Source organism: Paramormyrops kingsleyae, chromosome 17, assembly GCF_048594095.1.
Source record: "Paramormyrops kingsleyae isolate MSU_618 chromosome 17, PKINGS_0.4, whole genome shotgun sequence".
NCBI classification, from domain to species: domain Eukaryota; kingdom Metazoa; phylum Chordata; class Actinopteri; order Osteoglossiformes; family Mormyridae; genus Paramormyrops; species Paramormyrops kingsleyae.
Window position 1 is genome coordinate 2028388 of NC_132813.1, and position 12796 is coordinate 2041183.

Here is a 12796-nt window from a genome sequence, read left to right on the forward strand (position 1 = left end):
AACTACATAGAATGACAGCTCTCTGCAGATAGAGGTGTGTGTGGCTCAGTGGGTTAGGACCCAAGATCAGAAGTTTGCAGGTTCATTACCCGCAGTTGGCAGGGTGATGCCACTGTTGGGTTCCTGACTCGTCCCCTAACCTCACTGGCTCACTTTCTTTTTGGTTAAAAGCATCTGCCAAAATGAAAAAATGGTAATGTAAGTAATGCATCCAGCAGTCTTTAACCTTTATCCTGGACTGTGGGGGTCCTGGGAGCACAGGGCACAAGGCTGGAGTCACCCTGGGTGCGATTTTTGGGCTGGAGGGTGGAAATGCAAACTCCACACACACAGAACAGAGGTGGGATTGAAACCCACAACCACAGAGACTGTATAAAGTTCTGGGGTAGATATACTATCAATGAGCTGCATTGCGATGCGCCGCCGTGAGACATGCATTACCAGCTGACCGGCGACGCGGTCCTGCGCAGAAGCCTGCACCAGCACATGCCGCTCCCCACACGGCTGATTTATTGCAGTGCCGCTGGCTTCTGTCCCACGTCCTCCGAGACTCATGCTTCGTCAGGCAGTGATTGAAAATCCCAGCTCCTTCGCCGGCTCTCCCTCTAGATGAATTATCAGAGCTAACGATTTTTTTCTGATGCTGTCTTGTAGAGATGAGTGGTAAAATGGACATGGCGCGCACAGCTTTCTGCTCTTCGGGGAGTTATTGGGGGCAGGAGCCTTGTGTCTGGGCCCCTTCGGTTTATGTACATCACCAGACCGCACATTGTGCCAGGAGCTCCTTAGTTTGCTGTCCCTGTGTCCCCTGTCAGTTTCGCAGCTGATTTCAGGGTGAATTGCAGGTTTTGGTGACTGAGAATAACGGTTCTCCCCATAAGGGTGTTTGCTGCAGGCAGTGTTGTGGACAACCACTGTAGGACCCCTGAGGGGCCAGCATGTATCAGCTGCACTGTGAAGGTAAGACACACAAGCATGAGTGTGTGTGTGTGTGTGTATGCACACACACATACACACACACATATATATATATATATATATATAGGTGTACTGTATTAAAATACATTTTTGCCCAACGATTGGTTTATCGAAGCTGTATATACATATGGAGTGTGTGTGTGTGTGTGTGTGTGTGTGTGTGTGTGAGCCAGCGGGTTTACCTATCCTTATGGGGACATAATGTCCCCATAACGTGATAAATATCCATTTTCCAAACTCTATTTTATAAAAATCAGTGACTGCTATGAAAAAACTAAAAATACAAAAACTCTTGTATTTTGTTAGGTTATTTATGGTTATGGTTAGGGCAGGGTAGGGGTTAAGGTTGTCATAGTTAGCGTTAGCATTTTTCCCATTGAAATGAATGAGCGGTCCCCATAAGGATATGTTTACCCTACATATGTGTGTGTGTGTGTGTGTGTGTGTGAGTGAGTGTGTCTTATGGTTAAGGTTAGGGCTTGGTAGCGACTAAGGTTGTCATGTTGGGATTAGAGTATTCCCCATAGAAATGAATGGAGAGTCCCCACAAAGATATAATTACAAACCTGTGTGTGTGTGTGTGTGTGTGTGTATAGATATATTTAAAAAGCAGGGTCACATAGTCCCTGGAGAAATCAGTAGTTAAGGGCCTTGCTCAGGTGCCCGATTCTTTGCCAACTCTGGGATTTGAACCAACAACCTTCAGGTGATAAGAGCAGTGTGCTAACCCACTGAGCCTCAAACCACATCCTTCTCCAGTGTGAAGCAGGCTGGTGTGACTGGTTTAGACATTTTTCGCATGCGCCTCTTACGCTATGTCCCTGAGAGTTTGACGCGTAGCGAGAGCCAGGCGTGAATCAGCACAGTAAAACCTGCTTTTATAATGTGCCCCAGAGAACCTAGCGAAGGTGCGACAGGAACAGCGTCACATGTCGCCACGGCAACTGTTAGTGTCACACAGTGTTAAACATCAGCCAGAGGCCAGTAGCAGCGGAAAAGCTATTCCACTTTGTAGGAGAAGAGACAGCCTGGGGTCCAATTTTGACCGGCTGCTCCTCTCGGGGTGAAAGCTCAGCAGATCCCAGCCCGTCATGACAGCCTGCCTGCAGTGGAGCCCCGCAGTGGCTGTATCCTCAGCAGGCACCAACAAGCAGTTTAGACAAAACACTGATTTAAGCAGAATCCCCCTTTTCAGATAAACAGCACAGGAGGCAGATATTTGTATAGCGTCTCCACAGAGAGTTTCTCTACTTTGGGGCTTATTTGACATCTCAGGACCAGCAACCCACTCTGCTCTGGCTGTACCTCCATTTTTATTAAACAGAGAGAGGAGCCAGTCAGGTCTTTCATGTGAAGGTCACCGTTTTAATCGGGGAGATGGATCCATGCCAGACTTGGCACTCTTCTGTTTTTAATTTTTTTTTTTCTGAGAGTTTGGCTGCACGTCAGATTGTAAACATGAACGCGGTGGTAAACACGAGGCGGGCCCCTGCCTTTAACGTTGCGACCTTTGAGAAAACGTGTAGCTGATGAAGAGATGACTTTTAAGCAGCAGAACACGGGCTGGCCTGCACAGGAATTTGACCTTAAGGTTCTCAGCGCTGTGAAGAAGGTCTTTAACTCCCGTGCTTGTGCTGTGACGGGTTTCTCCTGAGATGAGGGCGTGTGCAAATGAGGACAGGGAGTCCAGGCTCTGGCCCTGTTCCTCCTCCATGATCACGTGCTGATCTCATCGCTGTGAGCTAATGCGGGTTAGCTTGGGGTCACCTCTTGAGGGAAGGGCACTCATCCAGGGTCTGGGCCTCATTCGCCCCAGAGAGTATCCTATGCTAATCAGCGAGGTGCAAATGAGGCATGCGAGTCAGGCAGGTAGTGAGATAGCATGCCAGGCATACTCTGGAAGCTTCTGTCTTTTACATAGCCCAGCTGAGATCAGGAATGGAGCAGGAGGAACCCCCAAATCTGGCTCTGACCAATCGGGGCCAACCCCCTCGGATTAGCGATTCTCTTCCCATCGGCATGTTCTCCTCATTCAAAGGACCATGCCGTCAAAGAGCTTCACTCAGAAAAACATCTACGGTGTAATTATATCCCATCCTGCAAAGAAATGTGCAAGTTCACAGACCCTGCAGGGGGAGGTTAGAGGAGGAGGTGCAGGGCGGGGTGGGGGTGGGGTTCCTCAGTCATCTCCTTTGAAAAGGTCTCTTCAAGGCTGCCTCGGTCCAAAGAGGAGGGCCTTTGATTCACTCGTGGCAGGAGCAGGTGGAAAGCCGTCCATCAGAGGCAATGTTCAAAGCTCTATTGTTACCGGCCGGGTCTCGTCCCGCTCCGTCAGACACCCAAGGTCACCAAGGGTAATCTTCAACATACGCCATTGGGCATTAATAGCCGCAGGCGAAAGAAGTGCCTGAAATCAGAGGCCTTGCCGTGACATTAATTAGAAAAACGTATAAGAGGCTCGGCTGCTGCCGTCGGGTTCAGCCCAGCTGCGGTTTTTAGGGAGCGTGGTCATTTTTCAATAAGCGCAATTCTGACTGATGATCTCAGCTCCGGAGGAGCTGAAATGTGCTCAGTCCGTCGCGACAACACAGGCACCCGCTGTCAAAACACACCCCCGTCTGCCTAAACACTGACACACCATGATCGGGGGTGGGGGGGGGGGGGGGTGCAGCTCGCGGTCCGGGAACAAATAAAGCAGAACATCCCCACTGTGCGTCTTGCGGCTAAACATGCAGCATCAGCGGGTGCTTTGGAACAGGAAAGCGCCCGGCATCCAAGGGAAGCTGCGCATTGACTGCAGCTGGAAATGCATTTACTCATAAACAGGAGTCCTGGGAGTGAGAGAAACGGGACTGTGGGGGGGGGGGGGGGGCAGAGCGGCACTCAGCTCCGCGGGGGACCCTTACACTTAGATGGATAAAAAGATAATGCCAGGCTCTAAACCAGAGGTGGAGATTTCAGGTCTAGTGAGTATAAAGAGTCACAGTCACAAAGTACTCAACTGGTTGGTTGAAACACAACCTTGGTCTAGATTTGTACTCTCTGGAGCTGAAACCTCTGCTCTAAACTGCCAATTTGCTGTCAGAGACCGTCGGGGTGGCTTGAGGGTTTTATTTAAAGGGCCGCCATCCTTTAAAATCATGCAGCAACGACAGTAAGAGCAGCAGCCAGATCCTGTCCTGCAGGCCGCAAACTGGAGGTCCCGTGCTCAGCCCTCCTCCTGGGACCGGCACCCGATCGAGAGCGTAAGACCAATCTGACCCATTTATGATCACAGGCTGAGCTGAGGCCGTTCGCCTCCATCAGATTCCTTAAACTCAGGAGTTTCAGTGATTAGGGTCAGGCTGAGAATGAGTTTAAAGTTCTCCTGGTTTGCTCTGTCCAAATGAGACACTTTCCCCACTAATGGTCTCATTGTTTCAGCCACATTAATGACTAATTAAGTACTCTTGTTTAATTCACAATTTGTTCAGAGTAAAATTAAATAATTCAAATCCAAAATGCTTGCCTTCAAATGAACCGTATGAAACAATTTTCCATTGCAGTGGAATCTCGATGATATATGAAAATAAGATGAAAACGACTCTAACTAGTCTTGTTACGGTATTTCCAGCTGGATTATGGTAATAAAATTAATTCCATAATAGAGGCTAATTAATTTGATGTTGTTGTTGTGGTGTGTGTGTGGGGGGGGGGGGGGGGTAGGTTGCAGAGATCACATCTGGGGACCAAAGCATCCCCAAAGTGCGGGAAAATGTGAAATTTGCCTACTTTCAGGGACATTTTTTCAGGTGCCCATTTGGAAAACCTCAATTTTATAAAAATTTGTGAATGCAATAAAAAAGTAATAATGCCAAAAGTCTTGTATTTGGGTTGGTTACTTATGGTTACTGTGAGGGACCAGCAAGCAGACTCAGGGGCACAGAATTAGTTACTAACCAAAACTTTACTGAAAATCGAAAAATCATCAAAATACAAAAAGCATATCCAACAAAGGAAAATCCAGGGCCCAATAAAATGAGGTCAACCAAACAGAATGAAACCAAAATTAAAGCAAAGCATAACCCAACCTACACTAAACATAACTGACCTAACAAATAACACACTGGGGAAACATATATACTGGGTGATCAATCCAGCAACACACACAAGGGGGGAACACTACCATAACATTTATACCTACATGCCACTAACTAAATAAACCCCATAACATATTGAGCCCATACAATTATACAAATATTTATAAAGAAAAACCTAAATCAAAAAATGTTAACAAAGAAATAAACAACTATGCCACAACCCAGCTCCTCATCCCCCTACTGTGGGCACCTGTTGGTACTGCCAATGGGGATTAAAAGGGAACCATGACCATCCAGGCCGTTTGTCCGTCGGACCAATAAAATGCATGCACCACTTCCCGTTTCACCCCAGGTAACTGCAACATGTTGTTGTGGCCATCTCAGGCCATCACAGGCTCCCCCCCTTCCAGACTCACGCTGAAACAGCGAGAGAGATAATCCGCCATGATGTTATCCTTACCAGGAACATGGCTCACTGTGAACCGAAAAGGCTGCATTGCCAAGTACCATCGTGTAATTCTGCTATTGGAGTCCTTCATCCGTTGCAGCCATTGGAGGGCTTTGTGATCTGTCTCCAAGCTGAACTCCCTACCCAACAGGTAGTACTTAAGAGAGTCCAACGCCCATTTCACAGCCAAGCATTCCTTCTCCACCGTTGCATACCGGACCTCCCTGGGGGACAGCTTACGGCTAATGAATGCCACTGGATGCCGATTATTCACGGGTCCCTGCAGAAGTACGGCCCCAATCCCCCTGTCTGAAGCATCCGTCTGTAGAATAAAGGGCTGATTAAAATCTGGACACTGCAACACAGGGTCCGTACCCAGAGCATGCTGGATGTCCCGGAAAGCAGCCGTTGCCCCCTTAGTCCATCTCAACTGGTTAGGGCATCGTGATCCCACCATATCTGTTAACAGAGCAGCCCTAGCAGAGAAGTTAGGGATAAACCGATGGTAAAATCCTGCCATGCCGATGAAAGACCTCAGCTGTTTCCTAGTCTGAGGTAGGGGGCAACTTTCAATGGCCTGGACCTTTTGGACTTGTGGCCTAACCATCCCCTTGCCAATAACAAAACCCAAGTACTCTACCTCAGGCTGGGCAAACACACACTTTGATGGATTCACGGTCAGGCCTGCCGAACTAAGACGCCCCAGGACTGCCTTGAGATGCTCCAAATGTTCTTCCCAGGAGGCGCTGTAAACCACAATATCATCAAGGTAGGCTGAAGCAAAGTCTGGCACACCCAATAACACTTGGTCAATCAGTCTCTGAAATGTTGCCGGAGCCCCATGCAAACCAAATGGAAGAACTGTAAAATGGTATAGTCCCCATGGCGTCCGAAATGCAGTCAACTCCCGTGCTGATCCTGTCAGTGGGATTTGCCAATACCCCTTACACAGATCAATAGTAGTTAGATATTTTGCTTTCCCCAATCGTTCAATCAGTTCATCAATCCGAGGGGTGGGATAAGAGTCAAACTTGGAAACAGAGTTGAGGTACCGAAAATCAATACAAAACCGTATCGCGCCGTCTTTCTTAGGTACCAGTACCACAGGGTGGCACCACTCACTCCTTGAGGGCTCTATGATTCCTAGGGATAGCATCAACTCCACCTCTTCCTTCAAAGATGACTGCAGCCTTTCGGGGATCCTGTAACTCATGCGTCTCACCGTGACATTGGATTTCAATACAATATCATGTTCAACCATTTTTGTACGACCAGGCGTCTGTGCAAACACCTCGGGTGTACATAAAGCTTCCACCTGAGACTGCTGGTCCTGAGACAAATGTCCCAATTCCAAATCCCCTATAATTGACTGTGGCAAGTATTGATCCTCAGTTTCTTCATCCTCCTCGACCTTCCTTATTAATAATACCTCTTTCTCCGACCTTGAGACCCATTCCTTGAGAAGGTTCACATGAATCACCTTGCTGGAGCGCTTCTGTCCTGGCATCAAGATTTTATAAGTGGCTGGCCCCATCTTCTTCTCCACTTCAAAAGGCCCTTGCCACTTTGCCAGCAGCTTACTCTCCTGACTTGGCAACATTACCAGCACCTTCTGACCAGGCTCAAAATTCCTTTGGCGAGCTGACTGGTCATACCACCTTTTCTGTGCCTTCTGAGCCTCTGCCATGTGCTCCTGGGCCAGCACTGTCATTTCCTCCAGCTTATCACGCATCTGTATTACATAGGAGACAATGTTGACCTGCTCTTCCTGCCCCTGGTGTCCCTCCCAAGCATCTTTGAGAAGAGTCAGGGGTCCTCTGACCTCCCTGCCATATAACAACTCAAAGGGGGAGAAACCTGTAGAGGCCTGTGGTACCTCTCTATATGCAAACAAAAGGTATGGCAACCATTGGTCCCAATCTGAGCCCTTATCATTCACAAACTTCCGTAACATTTGTTTTAACGTTTGGTTAAACCTTTCTGTCAAACCGTCTGTCTGAGGATGATATGGTGTCGTCCGCACACCCTTAATGCCCAGCAACCGATAAACTTGCTTAAGCAATGTAGACATAAAATTTGTACCCTGGTCTGTCAGAATCTCCAGAGGAAGTCCTACCCTTGAAAACTGCACTAAGCAAGATGCCACATGCTTAGCTTTAACAGACCTCAAAGGGAAGACTTCTGGATACTTGGTAGCATAGTCTGTGATCACTAACATAAACTGATTCCCTGACTTACTCCTTTCCAGAGGACCTACTATGTCCATTCCCAGCCGTGAAAAAGGAGTACTAATGATGGGAAGAGGCTGAAGAGGGGCTTTTAAGGGGCCCTTACTTGAGGTTTTCTGACACTGAGGACAGCTTCTACAAAATTGTGCTACCCCTACCCGCAAACCAGGCCAGTAAAAGTAGCGCTCAATGCGTGCGGTGGTTTTGTGTTTCCCCAGGTGGCCAGCCCAGGGAATGGAATGACCTAAAGAGAGCACAGTCTCCCGCACCCCTTGTGGAACCACCAACTGCTTAACTGACCCTCGTTGACGGTAGAGCACACCCTGCTGAATAAAGAAATTCTGTCCAGCTATCAAATCCCTCTCTGCCCCTTTCTCCCTAGCCTTCTGAAAACACCAAGTTAAACTCTGATCTTCCTCCTGCATTTTACCCACATTGCCAGGTAGCTTCAGACCTAAACACAGTTCAGGTTTGACCTCCCCTGTTGCTCTGGTGGCTGAATATTCCAACTTCTCTCGCCTCTTCTGCCTTCGTGACTTGCGAGACCTCCCGGGTACAGTCTCCAGGTCAGCATTATAAAATGGCAGAACACCCAGAGTTGAGGATGCCTCCTGAGACTGCTTTGCCTGTGATCGAGTCACTACATTACACATAGGGGTAGGTTGCAACAAATCAAAAAGCACTGGCAAATCACGACCTAATATTACCGCAAAGGGGAGATTTTCAGCAATTCCTACCTTTAAAAGATAGGTCTGCCCTTGTACCTTAACATATACATCAGATGTGGGAAGGTACCTTTCATCCCCATGTACACAGCGAACAGGGACCCTTTCTGTAATGCCCCCCACATAAGGTGCATATTGTTGATGAACAAGAGTCTGATCACTCCCCGAGTCGATAAGGGCTTGTAACTTCTTCCCATTTATTTCCACAGCTATCATCCTCATAACCTGTTCAGCTCTTGGCTTTAGCTGTGCCTCCTGCCTAGGAACAAAGCACATCTGAGTAATCTTAACAGTGTTCTTGGGACAGACGGGTTTGGTATGGCCTTCCTGGCCACAGAGGTAGCAAATAGGTGGCTTACCTAGGCCCCTTGAAACACTAGCTGGAGGAATTTCCTTTACAGAAGGCCTACCTACACCAAAATTCAGCCTCTGCTGATGTGAGGGGATTGCCTTACGAGTATCCCTTCCCATCCGCCAAGCATTTTGGGTCCATGGCTGGCCTTTTTTTCTGGCTGCCACAAATGCCTCGGCTAGCATCGCTGCCTCTGCTGCAGTCCCAGGATCACGCTCCTTCAGCCATACCTGTAGCTCAGGGCACAACATTCTCAAGTACTGTTCCAGGACAATGATTTCCCCAACTTCTTCCACCATTTTCCCTTTAGGCTGTATCCACTTCCCAAACAGTTCCTTCAATCTGACATACAATTCTCTAGGACTCTCATGTCCTTCCACCTCCAAAGAGCGGAATTTTTGCCGATAGGTTTCAGAATTAATGTCATATTTCTTCATTATAGCAGCCTTTACCTGATCGTAATCATTTGCTTGTTCCAAATCCATGTGCACGTAAGCACTCCTAGCTTTACCAGTTAACAATGGGACAAGATGAAAAGCCCAGTCAGACCTGGGCCACCGACAGGCTCCTGCAATGCGCTCAAATGTAATGAGAAAGTGCTCAATGTCATCAGAGTCAGATAATTTCTGTAACTTGGGTTCTCTATACATTTGTGACTGACCTGGCCCAGTATCCTGGATGTGGAGACCTTTCACTGGGGCTTCCACTTGAGATGGTAGATGCTGGACATTGGCTTCCACATCCTCCAAGGCTAGAGGGTCTGCATCTGCTCGGCATGGACCAGGAACAAGAGAGGTGCGGGCCTGAACCTCCAACTGCAAGAGGCTGAACTGATGTTGCAGAGCCTTAAACCTCTGCTCTTGCTGTGCCAGTTCTCTGCCACGCTGAGCCTCCAGTACTTCCTGCTTCCCCATGTATGCCCGGAGAATATTAGCTAGATCCACTATCGTTGGACTCCGTTCTTCCTCCTCTGGTCCCAGTACTCCACTCAATGGTTCCCCAGTTGTTCCATCTTCTTCTGTTGTCATCTCTGCTGCAAGTTCTTGCATGGCTACCCCCCGGCTTCCCTTTCCTCTTCCTCCACGGCTCATAGCTCTCATGGCATTCCCAACGAAAACATAAAAAAAATGCTAAATTGTGCCCCTAGCTGGTTTATCCCACTTCTGACACCACATGTGAGGGACCAGCAAGCAGACTCAGGGGCACAGAATTAGTTACTAACCAAAACTTTACTGAAAATCGAAAAATCATCAAAATACAAAAAGCATATCCAACAAAGGAAAATCCAGGGCCCAATAAAATGAGGTCAACCAAACAGAATGAAACCAAAATTAAAGCAAAGCATAACCCAACCTACACTAAACATAACTGACCTAACAAATAACACACTGGGGAAACATATATACTGGGTGATCAATCCAGCAACACACACAAGGGGGGAACACTACCATAACATTTATACCTACATGCCACTAACTAAATAAACCCCATAACATATTGAGCCCATACAATTATACAAATAATTTTATAAAGAAAAACCTAAATCAAAAAATGTTAACAAAGAAATAACAAACAACTATGCCACAACCCAGCTCCTCATCCCCCTACTGTGGGCACCTGTTGGTACTGCCAATGGGGATTAAAAGGGAACCATGACCATCCAGGCCGTTTGTCCGTCGGACCAATAAAATGCATGCACCACTTCCCGTTTCACCCCAGGTAACTGCAACATGTTGTTGTGGCCATCTCAGGCCATCACAGTTACGGTTAGGGCTGAGTTGGGGTTAATTGGTGTCATGATTGGGATTAGGGTTTTTCCCATAGAAATGAATGTAAGGTCCCCATTTAGATAGATACATGGGTAAGTATGTGTGTGTGTGTGTAAACATCCTACAAAATAAACATGCACTTTAAGTAAAACCAAAACAGCAAAATGAGTAGAAATGGAAGTTTTAGCGGGTGGAAAAGGCTCACTCAACAGGGCTGAGTTTCAGTGAAATGTGAGAGGAATGTTCTGGCCCGCACCCGCCCGGCTGTCTAAACCCAGACGGAACCCCAGAACGACCAGGGGGGCCTTTCTCCTGGGCCGCAGACCGAACCCTCCCCTCAGCACGTCAAAACTGGGGAGAAACAGCCAGCGGAGGTCTGGGATTATCACCCCTGGAAACTCACTACATCACGCTGAACCCAAACGGCCTGTTGGCACGGTGCCCACGTGACAGTCAAGCGCTTGTCATGTGACAGCTGCATATTTGTCATGTGACTCATGCATCCAAGCTGCTATCCTGTCTTCCATTTAGCAGATATCCCCCCCCCTTAAAATAAAAACCAGAGAAGATGAGACTGTTTAGGATAATTTCAGCAGCATGCCGTCCGCTCGCCAGCATGTTCATTACAGCCAAACTCTGCTTCCAGCCCCCTGTGTCTCGCAGTGGCAGTGCCCCCTACTGGCCATTCCTACTGGGATACATTTTCACACAAGCTGGCAGGCAGTCAGGCCTTTGGGCTGGAAGATAGAGGCAGTAATGAATCACATTTAGCGTTGATTACAGCACCGGTGCACACGGAAAGCCTGCTGTGTAATCTGGCTTGTGGGAGCGTGTCATTGATCCTCTGGACCAGGGGGGGGCGGGGGACACGCTGGCATTGGGGATATTCCCCAGAACAGGACCCGTACACCGCCAGCTTCCTCACTGTCCCTCTCCTGACGCCAACCTCTATGTCATCACACTAAGGTGAACTGAGAACCTGTGTCTGGTGTCACAGAAGCGGGGAGGAGGGACCGGACTTGTCCCACTGCATTTCCCCTCCGGGGGGTGGTGCTGTCCCGTCTGTGCTACTGGTGCAAACCCCGGGATCAGATGATGAGCGTAGTCATCATCTATGTGGAGGTGAGAGGTACAATGGTGGGAGGTGAGGGAGTGCAACTGCAACCTGCGAAATCCAGCAGGTCTTTGGCTGAGGGCGTTACTCACACATTGTGGGGGAAATCATCAGGATGGAGCGGTGGGCGGCTGGGCCGGGACGTCCTGCCAGGACCTGTGACATCCCTACTCATCCATCGTGTGAAGACTCCACTACTTCCTGTGGCATTGTGGGTAAGATGACTTTGTGTACCTTCACCCCACCATGATTTGGCTGAGGAGGTGCTATAAATAAGCCCGGTTGCAGAGGGTTAATTAGACCCAAAACTGGGCCCTGGGTTTTATGAATGAAGACCATGGATCCTCTATGAATACATTTTTTTTGCCTGCAGTTTTGTGACGTTATGTAACTGTTCTGAAGCGTTTTGAATCGAACATGACTCATCTGCTCTGAGACACAAAATCAAATTACCCGAAAAAGGAAGCAGGAGCTGAAAGTGCGAGACCAAGGTTGTTATCCGCATTCTGTTTACCTGTGACATTTACTCCAAGCTGAAGTTACGAGATGCAGCAGCGACACCCACATCACCTTTATTCGCTCTGGCTCTGATGTCATTGTCCCTTAAATGACACAACCTTGATTGGATAATGCTTCTGGTTGGAGAGCCCTGGAATCTGTCCTTGAGATATCACATGTGCTTTCAAAAGAGGCGTAACCTAAAGACCAGGGGAGAAAGAACAACAATACTGGGCGGGATTTCGAGTCCAAACCTTTTGACTTGAGGATGATGGACGGACAGGTCGAAGGCAGCTTTTTCAAGAATGGCGTGTGTCTTACGTGATTCCATAAGGCACATATAGATGCTGCAGTCGGAATAGTATCAGGAAAGGGCTCCGTCTGGTCCTGTCAGACGAGCGATCTGCAGCCTGCCTCCTGGTGGAACAAGAACGTCTGAGAGCCAGCTGTTAACATCAGGTCTGATACGGTTCTCAGACGTGAAGATAAGAGGAGATCCCAGGTATGATTTATTCAGAAAAACTTCCTGTCAGAAGCATTTTCCTCATAAATTGTTTACAGACCTGTTGGTGGCGCACAGCTAGTTATGGAAGCCCATCCGTCTC